Source organism: Mauremys reevesii, linkage group 3 (assembly GCF_016161935.1).
Source record: "Mauremys reevesii isolate NIE-2019 linkage group 3, ASM1616193v1, whole genome shotgun sequence".
NCBI lineage: Eukaryota > Metazoa > Chordata > Testudines > Geoemydidae > Mauremys > Mauremys reevesii.
This window is the reverse complement of record NC_052625.1, coordinates 182,771,596-182,793,886: the sequence shown is the minus strand read 5'-3', so window position 1 is coordinate 182,793,886 and position 22,291 is coordinate 182,771,596. Positions and strand designations below refer to the sequence as shown.

General features: G+C 41.1%; 1 long non-coding RNA gene across 1 annotated transcript in view; it reads left to right on the top strand.

Annotated features, from left to right (window-relative positions):
- Nucleotides 1-2,157, top strand: part of LOC120402153 — a 43,527-nt gene extending 41,370 nt beyond the window's left edge. Inside the window, exons 5-6 of the long non-coding RNA XR_005597022.1 lie at nucleotides 13-99; nucleotides 1,445-2,157. This is a non-coding gene — a long non-coding RNA (uncharacterized LOC120402153). The remainder of the gene's footprint in view (nucleotides 1-12; nucleotides 100-1,444) is intronic.
- Nucleotides 2,158-22,291: the final 20,134 nt, after the last annotated feature.

Below are 22,291 nucleotides of genomic sequence, written 5' to 3'. Positions count from 1 at the left end.
GTTTGACTGCAGGCCTGATTTGAGGAGGAGATCTATGGCCCTGGAGGTTGCCCGAGATGTCAGTTCCAGAGAGTGGCCTTTCAGCAGCCAATCATCCAGGTAAGGGAATACTAAAATACCTTTCCTGTAGAGCTTTGCTGCTACTACTGATATGACTATTGAAAAGACCCTAGGGACAGATGATAGGGCCAAGGGGAGTACTCGATATTGAAAGTGGTCCTGGCTGACAGTGAAATACAGGAACATTTGTGAGATGGGTGGATCACAATATAGGTGAAGGGCTGAGAAACAATGCCCTTGTCTTTGGGATGGAATTATCTCTACATATGTCACCATTTTGAATTTTTGTGCCTTCACATAGGTGTTGAATAGCCTCAAATCTAGGATGGTTCTCCAACCTCCACTCTCCTTTTTTGGTACCAGGAAATACCTTGAATAATATCCCTTTCCTCTGTGCTGCCTGGGGACTGATTCTATAATTCTCAAGTGTAAGAGAATGTCTATTTCTTGACAAAGCATGCTTTCATGAGAGAGGTCCCTGAAGAAGGATAGGAAAGGGGTGTTTGTTGGTGGAAGTGTAGTAAAGTGGATGGTGTATCCTCTGAAGATGAGCTCCAAAACCCACTCATCTGCAGTGATTAACTCCCAAGTGGTCACCAAATGGAGGAAAGCAGGTGAATCAGAGCAGTTGATGAGGATGGTAATTCAGGCCCTCAACCAACCCATCAAAATTGCTGCTTCGAGGTGGAAGGGTGCAAGGTGGGAGGCTGAGAAGTGGACAGCTGAGATATAGGTGGATGTATAAATACCAAGATAACATAAGGTAGCCCTAGAGTTCTTTAATGTTCTCAGAGATTTGTCCATGCTGTCTGCAAACAATTTTAACCCATCAAAAGAAAGATACTGATGATCTCTCCAGGCCTGAGGCTTCACTGTCTTTTGGTTTCATGGTACCTGGGTACCTGAGGAACCAGCAGCCTTGTGGGCACCTGTTTAGAGAGCAGATGGTGACAGAGTGGCTGAAGACATTAACAACCTTGGTATGTTAGAGGTAGATTCCCTACCTAGTGAGCCAGGGGCACTGTCCTTTGAGGACTTATGACAGGAGTCTTGTGTCTTTCTCTTACATGCTCTGGAGGTATGGGGTTCTAATATTGTGGAGGCAGCAGATTTGCTCAGAGACCAATGTACAGGGGGACGTCCTCTGCCCTGGCTCAGAAGACATCACAAGAACGGCCATACTGGGTCAGACCAAAGGTCCATTTAGCTCAGTATCCTGTCTTCTGACAGTGGCCAATGCCAGGTGCTTTGGAGGGAATGAATAGAACAGGTAATCAAGTGATCCATGCCCAGAGCACAAGTGCTCTTCTCCAGAGTTGGCAGACAATCATAAGTATATCAAAATGATTAGGCATTGACAGAATATTCAACTTTTTTTTTTAAGGAGGAGCAAAGCCAACTAGACCAGCCTCTCTCCCTTTTCTGCCTCCTTCCCCGTCTCCCACCCCTGCCCCCAGCCACAGTCTGCACAACTTTGTTCTATAAAAGAAACAGCTCCAATTTGTGCTGAACATAGGCAATTTTTACAGCAATGGAAAAAGATTAGCTGGCTCCTAGAAACAGATCAGCTCTACCTGGTGTGAACAGCAGGAGCCTGGAAATTCCTATCCCGCTCAATCCATCGAACCCTTTTGAGATAAATTGTGGCTTGCAGTGATCGCGTATGTCACTTGGCCTCTTAGAGCTCTCTGCTGTATGTCAACTCATCTAAGGAGGAAGAATAGAAGATTTCAAAAAGAGAGAGAGAGAGAAACAGAGAAATGGAACACCAACTGACCAGACTATGTAGATACAGAATACTGAAAAAGTCAATTTAGTTCACCACACTCCTTTAATACACTGAATACACTCTCTGCGTTGTCTGATCTGGTACAGAAAACTGCTGCAGCTTTGCTGTTTTTCTAAAGGGACATCATGGTATGAGACACTCAAATGACTACAGTAGCAGAATTTTGTGACGCTCTTCAGATGTTACACTTTTATGACTCAGAAGATCCCATTTGTCAGTTTATGTGCATAAAAATGATTATTTCAACATACATTTGCCTTCACTGAATACAGATGTGTGCTCTCTAGATCCTATTACAAATTCCATGTTGTATTGCAGGAGTATTATAAGATGACATTAAATATGGGATTTAAAATGATAAGGTAATAAGAACAATCATTTACATGAATCTCTTTTTACTCAAGATCATATACTACAGACATTAGTCACATCATACACTATGCTGATATCTCAGTGCTGCTATTTTGTGCCATGAATTTATATTAAAAAAACAAACAAACAACCTACAATGAAAAATGCTACTTTGGATAATTCTTTTGACTAGGGAATCTGTGAAACACCCCAACAAAGAATATTTAGGTAAATAATCCCTACACAAAATGATGCTTTGCATAGAATTAGGGTTTGGAAGAGATTGAAGATTAATTACTGTATGACAGTAAGTGAATACAAACTGCTTTCCCAGCACACACCAATTATTAATTCTGGCAGTAGATCAGTTTTTCTGGCACCATATTGCTGATTGCTGTAGTTTATTTGCTCTGTGATCCCAGAATTTAGAAGTGTGAAGGTAACAAATGAAACTACACTGAGATTCAACATAACCTCTGTTAAGGAAAAAGATGTTTTCTGAGCATAACACATAAGTAAAATGCTATGCTGTAGAATTCAATTACTCTCCACATTTAGTAATGTTCTGCATTTCAGATAACACTTTTCCTTTTTATCTGTCTTGCTTGAGTTTTGCCTCTTATACTCCCTGATTGAGCAAACGGATAAGCTATTCTTAGCCATGGACAACTGTCATGCATCTATGCTAATACTGATAGATCTGTCAGCTGCTTTCAACACCACTAGTCATACAGTGCTGCTGCCTCTTGGGAGTGACCCAACAAGGTGAATGGAATAACACTAAGCTGGGATTCTCTGATAGGTAGAACTCAGGAGTTTGTGATGAGCAACTTCTCCTCCTCCCAGAGAGCACTCACATATACAATTCTACAAGGATCAGGCCTTGTCTCCTGTTGTATTGAATATGGATGTTAAACATTTCAGAGAAGATTGTTAGACATTTTACATTTCAGCGCCAAAGATACCAAGATAACACCCAGCTCTAGAGTTGATATAAAGGATATGTAGACACATCTGGATTTGCTAGACCTATGTGAAGGAATAACTGAAAGAACAGCTGACCCAAGGACCTCTTGATATCAACTAGCAGAGGGCACAGTGGTACGTAGGGGTACAGGGATTCATCAAAAGTAGTTATTTATGGTCTCTGCTGAAAGCATGTGTCACACTGGTCATCATAACCATTGTGAGACATATGTATAGAAAGTATGCGAGGAGTTAAAATATATATATAGTGGCAAGGCACCTTCTTGGTCTCACCAGCCTCAGCTGTTTTTAGACTTGGTGAGACGGGCTTGGGTAAAACAGTCTCTCTTGGCTGCACGGGGAAGTCCGTTCCTTCTCCCAACCAGTCTCTTGGGCTTGTTTTTCTCCCTTATGGAAGGGAATGCAGCCGCCCCTCCTGGTGAGGCTCGCTGTCTTGCTGCTCCTAACATACTGGCAGCTTGACTCCTTCTCTCTCTCTCTTCTCCTAACAGGGGAGGGTTTAAAAAGGTCTCAGGCAGCCCTTAGTTGGAATCAGCTGATCCTAATTGACCTCAGGTAACTCCCTCCCAGCTAATTCTAATTGCTGATTAGGTTCAGCCTTCTCAGCTGAACCTGATTGACCTGTAGACACCCCTCCTCAGTTGTTAGGGAGGAGGGCCTTTTAACCCTCTGGGACTGTTTTCTGACACCCCCTTGCAGCTGTCTGTCCTAAATTTATCACTATATATATAATTTAATTCCTCGCATATTTTCTATACATACATCTCACAATAGTTATGATGATCTCTGTGTGTGTGTGTATATATATATATATATATATAATATGCCTGCTGGAAATTATGTTCTCGAGGCCTTGTAGTCAAAGGTAGTTCTCTCTCAAAGGTAATGTGCCTGGAGACAAACTTCATCATTTTGTGCGTCTTACAATAGAAGTCTATCTGCATACTGAGTCAAAAGTTAATGAAGAGTTTGAGGAGACTTCAGATGGAAATTAACAGGAAGAGGTAAACAGCAGGGGGGATGATTATTTTGAGGTGAAGTTCAAAGGTCTGGTCTGGTATATCTGCGGGTACAGAGAGACACCCAGTCTGTGAAGACAAGCTGCCAGCAGGCTTGACCTTACAAAAGGGGGAACTCAACCAAATTGGTTGAAACTCCTGGGTAAGCTATCCTGCAGAAGACAAGGGAATGTCCTGTGAGTTAAGTTTAGACTCTAGAAAGCATATTATGTTTTTGTTTTATTTATAACCATTTGTTTCCAATATTCTTTCTTTCTGTCATTTGTATCTCTGTTCTTTGATAATGAACTTTTTTGTTTTCACTATAAATATAGCTGTGTGTTAAGCAGAGTGGTGATCCTGAGTTAAAACTAGTAAGCTAGTGTACACTGTTCCTTTGAGAGTAGCAACACCCCTCCATAAAATTAGAAAATTCTTCTCACTCTAGTGATGTAATAGGAGGGAGGATCTGAGAGTATATATTGTTTTTAACCAAGAGTCACTTCATGTAATTTAGTTAGTTCTCATATCAAAGAGTGGACATGCTAGTATTACATAGATACAATCATTTCATTGTATAGATTCATATATTCAAAAGTGGCTTCTGAATCTGGGCCCTTCCATTTTAGGGCAACCAACTTTAGACATCTTGGACCTAATTTTACACAGGAACTTAGGACTTGCCAGAGTAGATCAGACCTGTGGTTCACTTAGCCCACTATCCTGTCTGTGGCCAGTACCAGAGGAAGATACAAAAAGGTGAATTGTGAGTCACATTGATAGGAGCTGTGGTTGACTCTCACAATCAGGCCCAAGGTGTCTAAAATTGGACACTCAAAAATGGAGACATTAAAAAATTAGAGGCCACTTTTAAAAATGTGGGCCATAATTACTGATTGAATTCCTGATTATTTGACATTGTAGGTGGAAGTGACTTATTTCCCGCTCCCCCTAATTGTTCAGTGCATTCTGTTTGTGGTGATGATGGAAAGGGAACTGAGCTTTCCATGCACAGTTAGGTAATGTAGATGGTTCACTTTATACTGCTACTGACCAAGATTTGAAATAACTAGTAATAAACACTTTCCAATTCCTGTGTTAGTTAAGGCCTGGGCTTCAGTATACTACAGCCTACTAATCCTAGATAATGAGATGTGATGATTTTATGATATAGATTACTGCCCAGTAGAAATGATGACACAACAGTTTAATTTTACTTAGGTGCTCATGCTGAAATTAAATTGTGTATGAAGCAGATTCACTTCTTAATGAGAGTAATAGCTGCTGCAGTTCACACCAGGGTACTTACAGGTGGTAAATTTGATTACATTATAAATATCTTTCTAGCAGATTCTTTGCCCCTGGTGTTTAAATGCACTGTTATTTTTACAAAAACAATGCTCGTGGTCAGCACTGTGCTCCTCAGGCATATTCCATCACTATCTTTCAGTACTATACCTGCACAGTCTGTGTTTAAAAAAAAAAAGGGGGGGGGAGGTTAGATAAGGTTAGCTGGAGAGGAGTTAAAATCTCCAAAATGAATACATATTTGCAGTATATGTAGAATTGTTCATTGCTTGTTACTGTTTTGTAGTACTATTAATAATAATGTTACCTGGCTCCGATTATAGTGCTTTTCACCAATAGATCTCAAAGTACTTTACAAAGGAGGTCAGTCAGGATCATTATCCCCGTTTGACAGAAGGAAAAACTAATGCACCCACAAGGGATGTAACTGGCCCAAGGTTATCCAGCAGGTCAGTGGCAGAGCTGGGAATAGAAATTTATAAATTTACAAATACATACATTTGGATTAAACACAGAAAATTGTGAAGGCATTGCATTCTATATTAAAGGCAGAATATATGTTGTACAATATGGTATATAACAATGCAAGGAAGGCAGCAGAGCCTTTTAGAATTTAGTATCTGTCTGGCCCATCTTTCAATTGTATAATACAGTGACATTTGTAGAGGAGCCATTTCTCATGAGCCAACCTCCTGACTTAAAATACCATCTTAATATAATCTTAGAGGCATTGAATACAGTTCTTCTCCACCTGTAATAGAAAAACACCTGTTTTAAGCAACCTCCTGAATGACACAATGAGGAGGAGACGATTTTTAATGAGTCTTTAAAAAAATCAGTTTAATTTAATCTGGGATAGCAAATGCTAAAATTTTAACCATGTGGTATTATATGGTGTCACTATCAGGCAGAGTTAGGGTTGTTTGGGTGCCCTAATTATGCATTTCCATATTTTAACATATTTTGATTTCTTTTACATTTAACATTAATTATAAGTTTCCTGGAATTATAATGTGGTTATGGGATAATTGCAACATTTTTGTAATGTATTTTACACTAAATTACTGATATGGACTCTCAGTTTTTGTCTGGGAATATAGACTCTGGCTTCATTATCACCCTAATCGTCGGAGCCCAAATTTTCAGGCAAGTCTACATAATTGCTTCTGTGTCATATATTCATGAATGCAGCTTTTTTTATGCACCAAGATTGCATGTGCAAAATGCTATATACCTGTACAATAGTCAATTGATACAGTCATACATTTTGTTGGCACAGTTATGGACGTCTGCTGAAAATTTGGTCCATTGTGCCTTTGTAGGCTAACATGGCAAAGAGTAGAAAAATCTTGAGATGTATCACAAAGAAATCTTTTGTCCTTTGGTCCAAGAACAAAAGCAGAGTGAAAAAGATGCCAGTATTTTAAAGGTACAATCATCCTAAACGTCTGATAGTGTTTGGCACACTACTTAAAGTCTGTTGAGAAAATAGTAACACCTAGTATAGTATGAAGTCTCACGGGCGGTAGATTGAAAAAAGATTGCTGTCCCAAGTTCACAGTGACATTTAGTCAAACTGACAAATTGTGGGCCAAACTGTGGAGCTGTGCCAATTTACACTAGCAGAGAATTTGGCCCATCTGTACATTTGCATACAACAACCATAGACATGTTGAAATTTGCATGGAGCATGAATGGACTTTGATGAAAACATAATACGCATTTACATAATAAAGGCTTCTACAAAAAAGATACTAAACTTACAAAAGCAATTGAAAGAAGTTTCATGGGGACTTGACAGATTAAAAAGCTGATGGCACTACTGTCACAATCTCAGAGGAAATCTGGTTTGATCTAATTAGCAACAAAGAAGTGAAGCCATACAAGCAGTAAAAACAAAATATGATTCAGAGTAGCTATGGAAATTTTCCATTATTTAGGCAACCCAACAGTTTCTACATACAAAGGTCATAGGCTGAGCCCACAGCTGGAAGAAGAAGCTGAAATGTGACTGATGGAATATAACCCAGAGTTCCTCCTTTTTCTTCAAACATTTAAAATTCAGATTTTTCTCCCAAGACTATGTTTGCAAGGGAGCTTATGTCATTGTAATTTGTTGCATCAAAATGGTGAGAAATTGCAGAAGTAAAATCCCAGAAGACAGAATAGTTGAATTCAGAATGTTTTCAATTTTTAAAAGGTCTGTACTCCTGCCCAGTCAGCTCAACCTCAAGTGAATGTATTTTTAGCACATTTAAATTGCTCTGGCCATAACTGCGTAGCAGGTGCTGAAAAAAACCAAATACATTTATAAAATTGTAGTGGTCTTTAAAGGTCTTTAAAAGAATAGTAAGCCTAACGAGCTAGCAGATGGGAGACTCAGTTAGTATGTTCTGGTGTTTTGCATTACAGTTTGCATGCATGTGCCATTTTGAGTTACAAGTGACCCACACAGTGTGTGGTTTGTTTATTGCATAAAACCCCTTTTCCTTTTTATTTGTTCTTTTTTTCACTGTTTTCAGTATTTTTGTTGCTGTTTGTTTGTGTGTTTGGTTGGTTGGTTTTGTCTTTTTGCTTTTTCAGAAAACAGCAAGTGAGTTTTTCAGGATCAGGAAAATCACAGCCAGTGTGGGGCAAACTCTCCATATTCTATGTTCAGAGACTTGCTGAGGTCCACAGATGCAGCTCTAAGGACACATTGTGCCACATGAGAGGTGGAGCTTATGGCAAAATGGTTGAAAGTGGGAGCATTGTCAGCAAAAGTTGTGGAAGCTGAGACCTGCCCTAGAGAAAACTGTGGTCCTCATGTTTTCAATATAAATGGACCTCACTTAGTGAGCCTTCCAGATGTCACCTCAGACCCATACCAAAAGGCCCCCAGTAGCTGTATAGAATGATAGGAATAATAATACCCCTTCCAATGTGCATAAAATCTATGGAGAGATGTCACAGACTGGCTGGCCCTTTAAGGTGAGCCGGGCTCAACCCTCCTGTAACCTGGGTAGCTGATTAATGTGATATGGATAATGTCTGGTGCCTGCTCTGGGGATGGGGATGGGGGGAGTAACAGATGACTACATAAACAAAGGGGAGAACTCAGTTAGGGGGAGTCCATGAGAAGGAGGTGGGAAATTCTGCCTTCTCTATGAAAGTCCAGAAAGACAACTCGGAGTGAGCTGGGAAAAAGAGCCCGGAAGAAAGGCTCTGTGAAAAGCTGTAGCTGTTTGAAACAGCACAAAACCCTTCAGGAAGGAGGTAGGCTTAGGGAGGACAGAAAAGCAGGACAAAACCATTCAGCGGGGAGGTAGGTCACGGGAGGGCAGAAGAAGTAGAATCAGCAATGAGAAGTGGAATTGAATCCTTTGCAAAGAAGGTAGGACTGGGAAGGGTAGAATTACAAACTCTGCCCTAGGGGTAAGCCCTAGGAGATGGCCAGATAGACCTAGAGAGGACTGAGACATGAATGCTGAAAAGATTGTGCTAATCCTAGAAAACTGAGGACTGCACCCTGGAAAGGTGACTAAAGACCTGAATAGCCTATGCCAGAAGAAATAGAGTGGCATAAATAAATGAAAATCAGCAACAGAATTGCTTGAAGCATTGGTATGCGTTTGTGAGGTGGTTACTAGGATACCAACAGAGAGAATAGTCCTGCTGAGGGCAGCTGTGGGTGAATACTTTGGCCAGCAGAGGGTGCACCTGGTCATAAATGGGCACTTTCAAGAAAGAGCTATTGCTGGTGCCCCTTGCTATATCTGCCTCCAACTTGTGGCAAAGGGGTAGCTGTCTTTCCTATGTAGGCTTCTTTTTCCATTAATGTAGTTTAAACCTCCCCGCTTTCTCTGAGATTTAGACCACTGAACTCTATGCTGCAAAAACCAAGAGGCCACATGGTCTTAAGGGGGAACAAAACATTTTTCAAGTGTGTGCACACTAAAGATGAAGAGGAATTTCTTGGGGTGGCACAGTGGGGAAAAATAAAGAATAATGGAATGAAATTAATAAGTTTAGGAAAATCTTCAAAGTGCTAAGCTCCATTGGAAGTGTTTGGGTCCTTTGGAAGGTTATTCCACAGTCCAAAAGCAGAAATGAAAGCCCCCATCATTTGTGACCTTTAAAACTAGACTGCATAAAATCCTAGAAAACCAGGTGTACAAAGTAAGAAAAATTGGCATAAGATTGTACTAGATGAACAAATATCTGCAGGTCTTTTCCAAGTCTGACATCAACTAAGTGGTTATATACCATCACCTGTATGGTAGAAACCCAGCAAGGCATGTTCTTCATGGCTTGACGGTAGCTTCTAGATGGCTCAAAATATAGTAAATCTGTAAATAAAATAAGACTCCAGTAGTTAGCCTGGATTTCAACTTAGGTTAGTTCATATGGGATGATGAGAAATAATAATGCCCTGATTCTGATCTCACATAGGCGTAAATCAGGGCCATTGAAATTAGTGGGGTTACATCAAAGTAAAAGAGACAGAAGTGAGATCAGAATCAGTTCAGCATGAGTTTTTGTTTCATGTTGTAAAAGTTTGCAGTTTCAAAGTACTCCTGAAGATGTTACGGCAAATATTGTGGATGCTGACCTCAGCAATATGCATCCAAGGTGTAAGAATGATACATCAATTAATCTCCTGTGATAAAATGTCAAGAACTAACAGTGTGTGGTAACTACTGTATTATAAACTTTTCCCCATGGTTTTAATAGTGGTGGTTAGTCTAGTGTAATTGCCAGTCCTGAATTGCCAGATTATTTTTTGCTGTATTGGAGAAATGTCACTGTGGATAGATATGAAAAAGAGAATTGGATTTATAGCAGATAAAGGATTAACTATCAGCTTTACAAGTTGCCCTTATTTTTCATTAGCAATGATATTTATGAGTGTGACGCTATTATAATTTAAAAGAACATTTTAAGATGCTTTTTTATTTTAATTTACTTACAAAATGAACATGTTAAAGGTCACCAACTTGGCCAATTTGTATCTTGCTGTATTTGGAATCCAGATGCAATAAGCAGTCCTAAAATGGGAAAATCCTTTCTGCTAAAATGGAACATTTCAAAATGTACATATCTTTTATTTATATGTATATATTTTTAAGGTATAGTTTGGCAGTATACGTAGATGGATAATGACATATTCAGACATTCAAATTCTCCAGGAATATGAGAAATGAATCAGATCCTGTTGGATATTTGGATTAGATGACATTTATTTTAATTTCTCTAGTATCCTTTACTAACTGTAAATTCCTCATTTACATATTTTCTATTTGTACTATAGATATATTTTTAATAAACCAATGTTTTGTTTTGAATTTTCTGTATTAGATAATCACATAATATACGGTAATATTAATAGATATTGCTCATTACGGTGGTAAACAACTATATCTTTTAGGGCTGGGTATGTACTGAGATGCACCCCAATGTGTAGTAGATTTTGAATCAGATTCACACAATTTGTGCAAGGAGATGCCCTTGTAACCTCGCTGTGCCAAAAAAGGACTCAGGTATTTAGAGGTGGGATTGGAGAGAGCTTCCCCAGGGCATTTGCTAGGGGAAGGAAGGTTGAATCTCTGCTGAGGCTCCATAAGAGCCTGATTGTTATACTGGGAGCCAGCAGAGAGACAGACACAGAGGGAACTGATAGAAACACAGCTGTCAGCTGTGCTGGCTTTATTGTTCAGGCATCAAAACTGAAAGCAACACAAAAATAAATCTATGCACTGGGGAGAGGGGAGTGCTCAAACATGTAAAGGGACAGGACATCCCATTCCTCCAGCCTATTTAAAAAAACTTTCCATATCATTTACACAGCTACCAAAACCACTACATAATTTAACTAAAAGCTGTGGGTAGACTCCTGCAGATCCTTGAATTGCAAGAGATTAGTCTGCCCTGGAATCCAATACCAGTTTTTCCCAACAAGTTTCAAAATCAGTTATAACAGAAGGAGGTTCAACCAGAGGAACAGAATGTCCTACTGGAGCATCCCTGCACTCTGGCACTTGTCAAGGCTGCAACTGATCCATGTGTCATTTCCTTAAAATATCATTCGACAGTTTTATCACAAATGAAAAGGTCCCGTCCATTTTACAAGTTCTCCAGGTACCCATTTCACTACACAGCTGTAGTTGTGAGTCCACACTAAGTTTCCTACTTGAAAAGACGGACAACGAGACTCACGTCAATCAGTTTGCATAGCATGGGATTTGGCCACTCGCGAAGCAATATAAGGATGTAAGGACCCAACCAGTATGCAAAGATCACTTCAAGAAGAGTTGTAGTTGACTCCTGGGGAGTAGCATGTGGTGTGTTTCTATAGACAAGCAAAACATTGTCCAATTTCTGCTGATGACTCAAAATAGACTTGTTAGCTAAGTCATGCTTAAGTGTTTGTACAAAGTGTTCTGCTAGTCTCTGTGTAACAGGATGGTACAGAGCCGAACATACGTGCTGAGTTCCATTTGAAGCTAGGAACTTCAGAAATTTCTCAGAACAGAATTGAGGTCCACTCTCACTCTCCTACTGTAACAGTAAACCAAACTGACTAAGCAAGGTATGAAGATGTCCAATGAACATAAGAACATAAGAATGGCCATACTGGGTCAGACCAAGGGTCCATCCAGCCCAGTATCCTGTCTGCCGACAGTGGCCAATGCCAGGTGCCCCAGAGGGAGTGAACCCAACAGGCAATGATCAAGTGATCTCTCTCCTGCCATCCATCTCCACCCTCTGACAAACAGGGGCTAGGGACACCATTCCTTACCCATCCTGGCTAATAGCCATTAATGGACTTAACCACCATGAATTTATCTAGTTCTCTTTTAAACCCTGTTATATTCCTAGCCTTCACAACCTCCTCAAGCAAGGAGTTCCACAGATTGACTGTGTGCTGTGTGAAGAAGAACTTCCTTTTATTTGTTTTAAACCTGCTTCCCATTAATTTCATTTGGTGGCCCCTAGTTCTTATATTATGGGAACAAGTAAATAACTTTTCCTTATTCACTTTCTCCACATCACTCATGATTTTGTATATCTCTATCATATCCCCCCTTAATCTCCTCTTTTCCAAGCTGAAAAGTCCTAGCCTCTTTACTCTCTTCTCATATGGGATGCATTCCAAACCCCTAATCATTTTAGTTGCCCTTCTCTGAACCTTTTCTAGTGCCAGTATATCTTTTTTGAGATGAGGAGACCACATCTGTAAGCAGTATTCAAGATGCGGGTGTAACATGGATTTATATAAGGGCAATAAAATATTCTCCATTTTATTCTCTATCTAATGGTCAAATGTAGTAGAAGTCATTCTGAAAACTTCTGGCTATTTTGAATGGGCATCAACTATGACCAAAACCGAATAACATTCTAAAGGTCCAGCAAAGTGCACATGAATATGTGTCCATGGAGTCTGAGGCCATGACCAACAGTGTAGTTAAGCTGGGCCAGAATTATGCTAAATTTGCTGACATGTAATACAGCACTGCACCTTCCTTTCAATGTCTATGTTGATCCCTGAACACTAGACATGACTCCAGGCTATGGCCTTCATCTACATGTAACCCTTCTGCCCCTGAGTTGGCAGCAACAAGGGCCGGGTTCAGTATCCAGGGGTTCCGTGTCAATAACACAATGCAAAACCGGCTTGAGCCCCCACCCAGTGACCTGGGACGATTACATACCACCCCCCTGGGCGCCTCTAGGAGGCAATACTTCCCCACTCGCAAGCACAGAGTCCGAGTGTAGCAAAATCCTTTTAATAAAGGAGGGAAACAATGCGGCATCACGTTGGAGAGACACCACAAACAGGATTATACACAAACCATAAGCAAAAAACCCACCTCCAAGTACATTTGGCACTGTCCTTACCCCTTAGGGTCTTAAGTCCAATCACCCCAAAGTCCAACAACCCAAAAGTCTCTGTCTCTGGTCAGTGCCACCCCAGAGTTCACAAGTTTATCTGCAGAGTTTTACCCCCCCAGCGTGGGTGAAAATGGGGGGGGCACACACAGGGTGTTAAGGGGCACCTTACGTGGGCCAGAGCCGACTGCTCTGCCTCTTTGTGGAGTTCTGCTGCAGCCTTCACCACGACTGGCTCCACTCCACCAGCTGTGCCGCTCCTCCAGCCGTCCTCACAAACTGCTCCGCTCCGCTCGCTCTGTGGGCCGCTCCACCCATCCCACAGCTGCTCCGCTCTGCCAGCTGCTCTGGTCCACCAGCCATCCCCACAAACTGCTCAGCTCCACTCACTCCGCTCTGCAGTATAGCTTCAGGCTCCCCCACTAGTTAGCACAGTACTCAGTGCTCTCAGCTCAGTAATTCCAGCTCTTTAGTGATTTCAGCTCACAGTAGGGGAGCCCCAGTGCTAGTACACCATTTAGCCCAAAGTGAGTTCAGCTCAGTAACCTGTACCTAGATTCTTTAAAGGAATCAAAAATCAACTTTGATATTCCACAATGGAGAGAGACATAGGTGGGGCTGATGCTTCCAGCTCACACAAGGAGCCTGCACCAACAAGTACAGATACCTGTCCCCAGCCTCTCTCAATTCACTGGGTTTTGGAACCCATGTCCCTTGTCTAGCAAGTACTATTTAGTTGATAATGAAACCCTTTATCATAAGACAGTTTTGTAGTTCCTCATTTACTTAATCAGGGTGACAACGTTTTATTCCTCCTGCCCCAATAACAAAGAAATTGGGGATCCCACAGCTGTGAAAATAACCATCCCAGGCTGCTGTGTACTATGCTAAGTGGCGTGGGTTTGCCAATGCAAATGCACATTCCTGAAATTCCTTTCCCCACTCCAATGCACATTCTTGAAATTCCTTTGCCCACTCCTTATAATTTACCACCAGATGTCAGGGTAGAGCTCATCCTGACTCTGCTTACATACATAATGCCAAAATAACTTTTGTGAAGAGCTTCCAAAACCCGAGATTGAAGTGAATTTGGAATGATCACTTCCCATGAGATGCAACCATGATTCACAGATAATTCATGTTGACATGATACAAATTGTAAAAACTGGGGATCCTTTGGATCCAGCACTATACCTTTATAATACCATTCCCATCACAAGAGAAAGAACATCATCCTTAGCAGTTTCTTTGTTGATGTCTGTGCTAGTGATGAGTAACCTATCCATCAAATTGAGATTGAACAGTTTGTCTAAAGTTTCTTTGGGTTGACAGGAGCTTGGATACGGTAGGCATGACAGCTCATCAACATTGCCATGCTGAATCCATTTATGGAATTGAATAGTATAGGATGAGCTGAAAGTAGCAATTCCATTGTTGCATACAAGCATCAGCTAATGATAGAATTCCAATTTTTGGTCCAAAAATTGAAAGTAATGGGTGATTATCTATCACCAAGGTAAAATGTCTACCATACAGATAGGTCTGGACCTTCCAAGTTCCAAAGATAATACAGAGAGCTTCTCATTCTAATTGCACTTAGTTCTTTTCAGGAGTAGTGAGTGTTTGTGATGAGGAAATAATTGGTTTCGTCTTCCATTAGGAAGAATGTAGGAAAGAACTGAACCCATATGGCATATGGTGAAGCATCACCAGTCAATTGTAGTGGTAGCAAAGTATCAAAGTGCTTAAGAACTTTGAATGCTATCAACAGTTTCTTTGCTTCCTTAAATACACACCCTCACTCACTCCATTTTCATTATTTCTTTGCTTGTAAGTTTGCGTAAATTTGCAAATACTGATTAGGCAGAAATTTACCTTAGTAGTTAAGCAGTCCTAAGAATGAATGGAACTGCGACATGTTCTCTGGTAGTGGCACTTCAAGAACTGTCTTCTCTTTCTCTGATGATTTCCTTAAGCCTGTAGCATCAATTACATGTCCAAGGTATTCAGCTGAAGGTTTAAAAAACTCATATTTGTCTCAATGTACTCTCAGTCCATGGTCTTCCAAACATTGCAAAACAGCATCCTAATTTTGAAGGTGAGCCTCTTGATCCTTTCCTGTAACAAAGATGTTGTCCAAATAGCATTGAACTTTGTTCAGTCCCTTCAGGATCTCATCCAGGGCTTTCTGGAACAGGGCAGGTACCAATGTGAGATATTTGAGAGGTATTCTATCAATTTCCATTTGTAGATTTTCATTGAGCAAATCCAATTTATGGAAATACTGTACTCCAATAAGAAGAGCAAACAAATCTTCAGTACAAAATAGTGGATACTGGTCTACACGTAAAATTGGATTCAGTATCATTTTGAAATCTCTACAGATTTGGACTGACCTTTGTTTTTGACCACTGGTACGATGGGTATAGCCCGCTCACTGTGTGACACTTGTGACAAAACTCTTATGTTCATTAAATGGTCCAAATCAGCTTCTACCAGACGCTTAAGAGCATAAAGCACAACCCTGGGATTGCAATATTTTGGTTGGCTGTCAGCCTTAACAGTGAACCTCACTGTTACGTTGCTCATCTGTCCAAGTTATTTTTCAAAAACTTTGGAGTGTCTGTCCAGTATTTTTTTGAAGATTTCAAGGTGCTTTTGTGATTACCTTGAACTCAATCCAATTCACCTTGAGCGTCTCAAGCCAAAATCTGTCAGATAATGGTGGATACTTTCCTTCAGCCACACACAAGGGTAAAGCAACTGTTTGTCCATCTAGTTGAACGTTCATCTGGAATGTCCCTTTTGGGACTAACTTTTTCCCAGTATAAATCTTCAAAACTGTGGATGTTTCTTCCAGAGGAACTTGTGACAGACAAAGTCTGGTGATAGATAGATGCAGAAATGAGTGAGACAGCAACTCTAGTATTAAATTCCATTCTTGAAGGAACTCCTTCAAGCAAGGGTGTATACCAGATGCCATCACTGACTCCAGCTTGTGATAACAAATGTAGTGCTAGGTCTTGGCCAGTGTCACTGGCTCCCTTGTCTTTTTCCACACTATGAATTCCCAACTTTCATCCTTTTTGGGTTCAGTCTTCATAGATGTCTTCTTGGAGAGATGATTACTCTGTGTTGTAGGTCATTGAAGTGCAACAGGTCACAACAATGTGTCCTTTCTTGTGACACGTTTTGCAAGTAACCTGGCATGACCCACAATCCTTCTCATCATGCATGGTTTGTGCACAATGGTCACACATAAATTTGTTACATCCCTGTAGTCTTCTGTCTTGCTGATTCACGAGATGAACTTCTCAGTTCATATCAAATTCTGAAGAATTCTTCTCTGTGGTTTCCATGGCAACAGTCTTCTAAGTGCTGATACAGTCAATAACTTCTTCCAGACCAGGTTGTTGCATAATCCAGAGGCTAATTGGTTATTCAGGGCACCAATTAATGTTTCTCCAAACTGACAATACTCTGATAACTTCCTTAGAACAGCAGTGAACTGTGCTACTGACTCTCCTTTCCCTGATGTAGCTGATGGAACCAATATCATTCTGCTATCATAGATGGGATAGGAGAAAAGTGTTCTTGCAGTGCTGTATTGCTTGCAATGTATGTGTAAGTTTTAGACACAATTGGAGACAATAGGTAACACAGCAGTCTGTATGCCTTCGGACCCATCGCTATCAGCAAGGCTGAAACTCATTGTCCAGCTGGAATGGTGGGGCAGGTTACAAATTGCTCAAAACACTTGCGGTACAAAACCCAGGATTCATGCTTATTGCCAAATTCACCAACATTGCCCACAAAAATTTCCATTTCTCTGCTCTCCAGCTGGATTTCAGGCCTCCTGGACATCTTCTCTGCCTCAGGAAAACTGTCTTTTTTGTTACAGCACTATCTGCACTAGATCTGTCTCTTCTGGCTGTGTGCCAACACTTCAGACTGAAGGATTCTTCCTGTGGCTGTACTTGGACTTTTTCTGCTGTCTGTAGTCCCTCAGTGCAGGCTAAGCTGTTTCTCTGTCTGCCTGATTGCAAATTGCCAGTCCACACGGCTGCTTGCTTCCCCTTCACTCCTCTTTTGTTTGAATAGCTCTAGCAGTCACTGCAGTATTCTTATCCTGTGTTTTGTTTTGTTTTCTGCCTAGTTCGGCCTCTCTAGCTGGCTGCCTCACACTGTCCCAGCAGCAAAAGCAGCAATCTGTCACCTTGTGCCTCCAGGTGAACTTTTCCCTTTTTATAGTATTATTTGCTTACGTTTTCTACTACTTCTTCAGTCAGCGGCAGCACTGTACACTCATGGGATAGAAATCCTTCATTGTCAGATGTTATATTTGGACCCAGCATAGAAGGAGATGCAGACAGAGAGGGTGCGGACAGAAACAAAGCTGTCTGTTGTGCTCACTTTATTGTTCAGGCAGCAAAACTGAAACTAACATGAAAGTGAGACTTTGGGGAAGGGAGGGGGGAGTGCTCAAACATAGGAAGGGACAGGACTTCACACTAATGGCTGAAGTTGCAGAAGAGATGTGCTGAATCGCTGCATCTCTGGCTGCCCTCTCTATATCAGCTTTCCAACCAGCAATGCCAGCTTTTGGATGAAGATTTACTATGCCAAATTTTCAGCCAGGCCTTAACTGGGCATTTAGTTTTGTGCTCACAATTGTGCAACCACAACTACTGTACTTATGGATACAATTTACATCCTATATTATCTAACAACCTCTCTGTACTTACGTATTAGGTAATTAGGGCTCGTGAATATGAGAAAGCTGCACCAATTTAATCTCAGGTATTAATTTAAACCAATTTATTTAAACCAATGCGGGCACCTGTGTAGGGAACCTTAATTCTGTTTGTGTGGATTTTTTTTGGCTCAGTTTATGTAGAACAGATTTAAGCGAAACTGAAATAAACTACTCTTAAACCAAAATAAGAGTGTCGATAATGCAGCTGCACCAGTTTAATTACCTGGGTTTAAAAACCAATTTAAGTTAAACTGGTGCAAATTTGCCATGTAAACAAGCACTTCGCTATCAAAGGCCCTGATCCTGTAAATACTTAAGCACATGATTAACTTTAAGCACGTGCCTTCAGTGTGACAACTTACATGCTTTAAGTTAAGTATACACCTAAGTGTTCTAAATTGTTCTCATAAATTCAGGCACTAGACAGGAGCATGACAATCTGGCCCAATGAGTACATGTGTAGAATATATACACTGTTTTATTTTTTATGCATGTGTGTGTTGAATTTTCCCTTGTTGCCAGTAACTTTCTCTGTGTGAAGCACTGTTTTTAATTTGTCAAAACAATGAAAATATTAATCAGAAGTACTGTAGGTGGCAAATATGGGTTGACAAGTGGGAAAGTGGAGAAAATGACAATCAGTATTTCATCAGCGTCTCTCGAGAGGCTTCTAAAACACCAGTTACGAAAAAAGAGACACGTTAGACAGAAAAATGTTCCATATCAAGGGTCCAAAGAAATAAACATTATACCATTTAATTAAGAAAAGCATAGCATGTATTTTCTGATGAATAACCAAATGTTTTAATAATTTATTACACCTCTTTTTCAGTTCACAAAAATAGGGCCCACTTTCTTCCTTTCATAACAAAAGGAAAAGATGTGCAAAAGGAAATATGAAAAAAATTGTCCCTGGCAGATCTGTGGAACAGTGTGTGTGTGTGTGCGCGTGCGCACACACACGCATGCACACTTTACAGCCCAAGGAAAAGTGTAGGTGGAGTCAGATATATATATAGAGTAGCAACTTATATATTCACCCCAAAGATCCCAGATGAAGGAGGGAGGTGAAGGTCACTTGGTCACTTTCCTGAAGCCAGGTATTGGTAAATGATGGGGAGTCCAAAGCTTGGGTGGGAATGAAGATTTCAGAAGAGCTGTGGGTCTAGATAAGAGGAAGAGATTCAAAGGGTTTGCAGGCCGGGTTTAGAGATTACTAGGAGTATTCAGCACTGGCTAGGAAGGAAGGTGCTGAAAAGTTGTGGGTCTGAGGTGACATGGAGTATAGTTGGTGACAGAGATGGCAATTTCCTTCAGTATCTTTGAATTAAGCTTAAGTAGCTTTGGAGTCCATAGTTTCAAAGTTTATGTATTATTGTGGAATTGTATGTAATTTCTATAAGAGAGAGATGTGATCTGTGTAAGCTCTGGGCAGCGTTTTGAACTTCAAAGGATTATTTGAAAGAATGTGCCAGGCAAGAATGAACTTATGGGACAAACAAAGTTAGGTGGTATAATGGGGTCTGCAAACCCCACACTGTACATAGGTTGAAGGGAGAGAAGAATCTTCCCGGCAGGCAGCTTACAGGCAGTCAGACTGATCATACCCCCGTGTAGTGGCTGGAACAGCCAATCATGGACACATGCACCCACAGCTGGGTACAGAAAACTAGCCCTGCTATAAATAATAGAGAACAGAGAGGGAAAATGAGGCAGAATGGCCTGGGATAGCAGGCGGGGTAACAGCCCCAGGCCAGGCTGCCTCTGATAAAACAACATGGACACTATAAGCCCTGGAGTTTAAGGACTGGTAGACTCAATTGCAGACAAATTGAAGGGGATCAGTCAGGAAAAAGCTGGGACCCACTAGACAGACTGCACCAAATGCAGTTGACAGGTGGGTTTCCCATTAAATGTCTAGGCGAAGGTGTAGGCAAATGTACTCCCTCCAGTTATGCAAGGCCTCAGCCCTTGGAAGCTCTGCCCCGAGGAGAGGAATCTGTCTGCTGATTTACTTCTTCCCAGAGTTCCAAGATTAAAGACCCAAACTCTATAAATGAGTGACTCATGGATTCGTGGGGGTTCTTGTTCTTAGAAAAGTGCCTTGGTGGGGTTTGGAGGACTGAGCACCTGTCAGAGTTCTTGCTGGATTTGGGGTGATCTCTGGTAAGGTTATTAGTATGTGTGTAGGTTCTTTTATTGTTTTAACATGGTTTCTCAGTAACGTTTTCACCTTAAGAATAAAATGTGCTTGGTTAGAAAGAGCCATGTGATACCCTATAACTGGGGGCAGTTATGCTGTTTGTAGCCTTTGAGACGAAAGCAAAGCAGGCCTGCTTAGGCAGTCTGACTTGTTGGGGGAACTCACACTGTAGTCAGGGAGCTGTACAACCTGGAAAAAAACCTAGTCAGGAGGGAGAGTGACATGGGTCTCTGCCCAAGCAAGGGGATGGCTGGGAGTCAGAAGCCTAAACTGGGTACCCTTGTTGGACCATGGAGAGGGAATGCAGGTGCAGTTGCCCTGTACTGTGACAAGACACTGAAGTGTTATGGGCCTGGATGAGATGGAATGCAGTTATGAGTCTGCAGGCAAGCGACGGTGTTGGGGCAGGAGAGGATCTAGACTGGGTGTGAGGGAGAATTCATTTCAGCAATACTAAGAATGGCTTCCGTGGGGGTTCATTGGTGTTTTGGCAATGCTGATTTTGTGTGCAATTAGGAGTGATGTGGCTAATGTGAGAGGATGCAATTTTGTGGGTTTCTACAGTGAATTGGATAATCCTAGCCTGGCTCTACATGGAGGGAATCCCTAACGGACTGAATATGGTATCTTTCTGACTTATTTGTACTATTGGAGGAGCACAATGGAATGGTATTGTGGCCAAGAATTTGGCCCTTTAATATTTCCATGTACATCAATTCATCCAGCCCTCTAAAAATTTCTGTTGTTCTTTGAATTCTCTTTGGTGTCTTTCAGTTATTCAGGTATCCAGAACTGAAAATGTTATTCAAGGCTTTATCAGTAATTACCTGTAAAATCTCTTGGTTGACTATAGCACAGATAGTCTAAAGGACAAGTAGATTAACATGGGTTTCCACTATTGTACTGTAACCTGATTACAAGACTTTTACATTTAGCATAAGATGTAACCAAAAGGATTACTCTGACCTGTAAAGTACCATAAATCAAGTGTGAAAGGGTCACTTTTGACTATGCTTACCAGTGTGCTCAAGGTTACTTAATGATACTTGTAAATACTGTATCTCCTTTTGCATCTCATAGGTGAGTGCACAACTCATCTTCACTTTGAGACTAAGGAAACGAAAGGAAGAATTCCGAAAACCATGGGAATGATTGGATTATCAGATAGATTCTATTCTCACAGATCCTCTGCTCCCTCCAGTTTATGCTGAATGTGCCAAAGATGTGGGGCTATCTGGGAGCCAGTTATAGTTCCTTAATTTTCTGATGACCATGGCTTCAGACACAGTTTAGAGGAACATGGGATTTGATGCAACAAACACCACCAGGCAATGGTTTCTAAGGGACTGGGGTAGCCAGAGTGCAGCACACTCCAGCCACACGTTACTCCAAACATAACTTCTCACTGTGTCTAAGGTGTAGGAACCAGTTCTGTGCCAGCTGGAGCACAGAGGTGAACAGTGCAAAGGGAGCAGAGTGAAGGTGAGAATTTGCTCCATCATTTTCATGTCTCTTGTGAAAATATGAGGCAATATGACTTCCATTTCATTGCACTGAGGTTGGTTACACATTCTGAGAAACATAGAATCATAGAAGATTAGGGTTGAAAGGGACCTCAGGAGGTCATCTAATCCAATCCCCTGCTCAAAGCAGGACCAACCCCAACTAAATCATCCCAGCCAGGGCTTTGTCAAGCCGGGCCTTAAAAACCTCTAAGGATGGAGATTCCACCACCTCCCTAGGTAACCCATTCCAGTGCTTCACCACCCTCCGAGTGAAATGGTGTTTCCTAATATCCAACCTAGACCTCCCCCACTGCAACTTGAGACCATTGCTTCTTGTTCTGTCAAACATGTTTATGGGAACATGTTTTCCATTTTGAGATAAATGGTGGAGAACCCAAAGTTTGAAAAGTTAGCAAAACATTGTGTAGGTGAGTAAGTTCAAACTGCACTATTCAGCTTTATTTT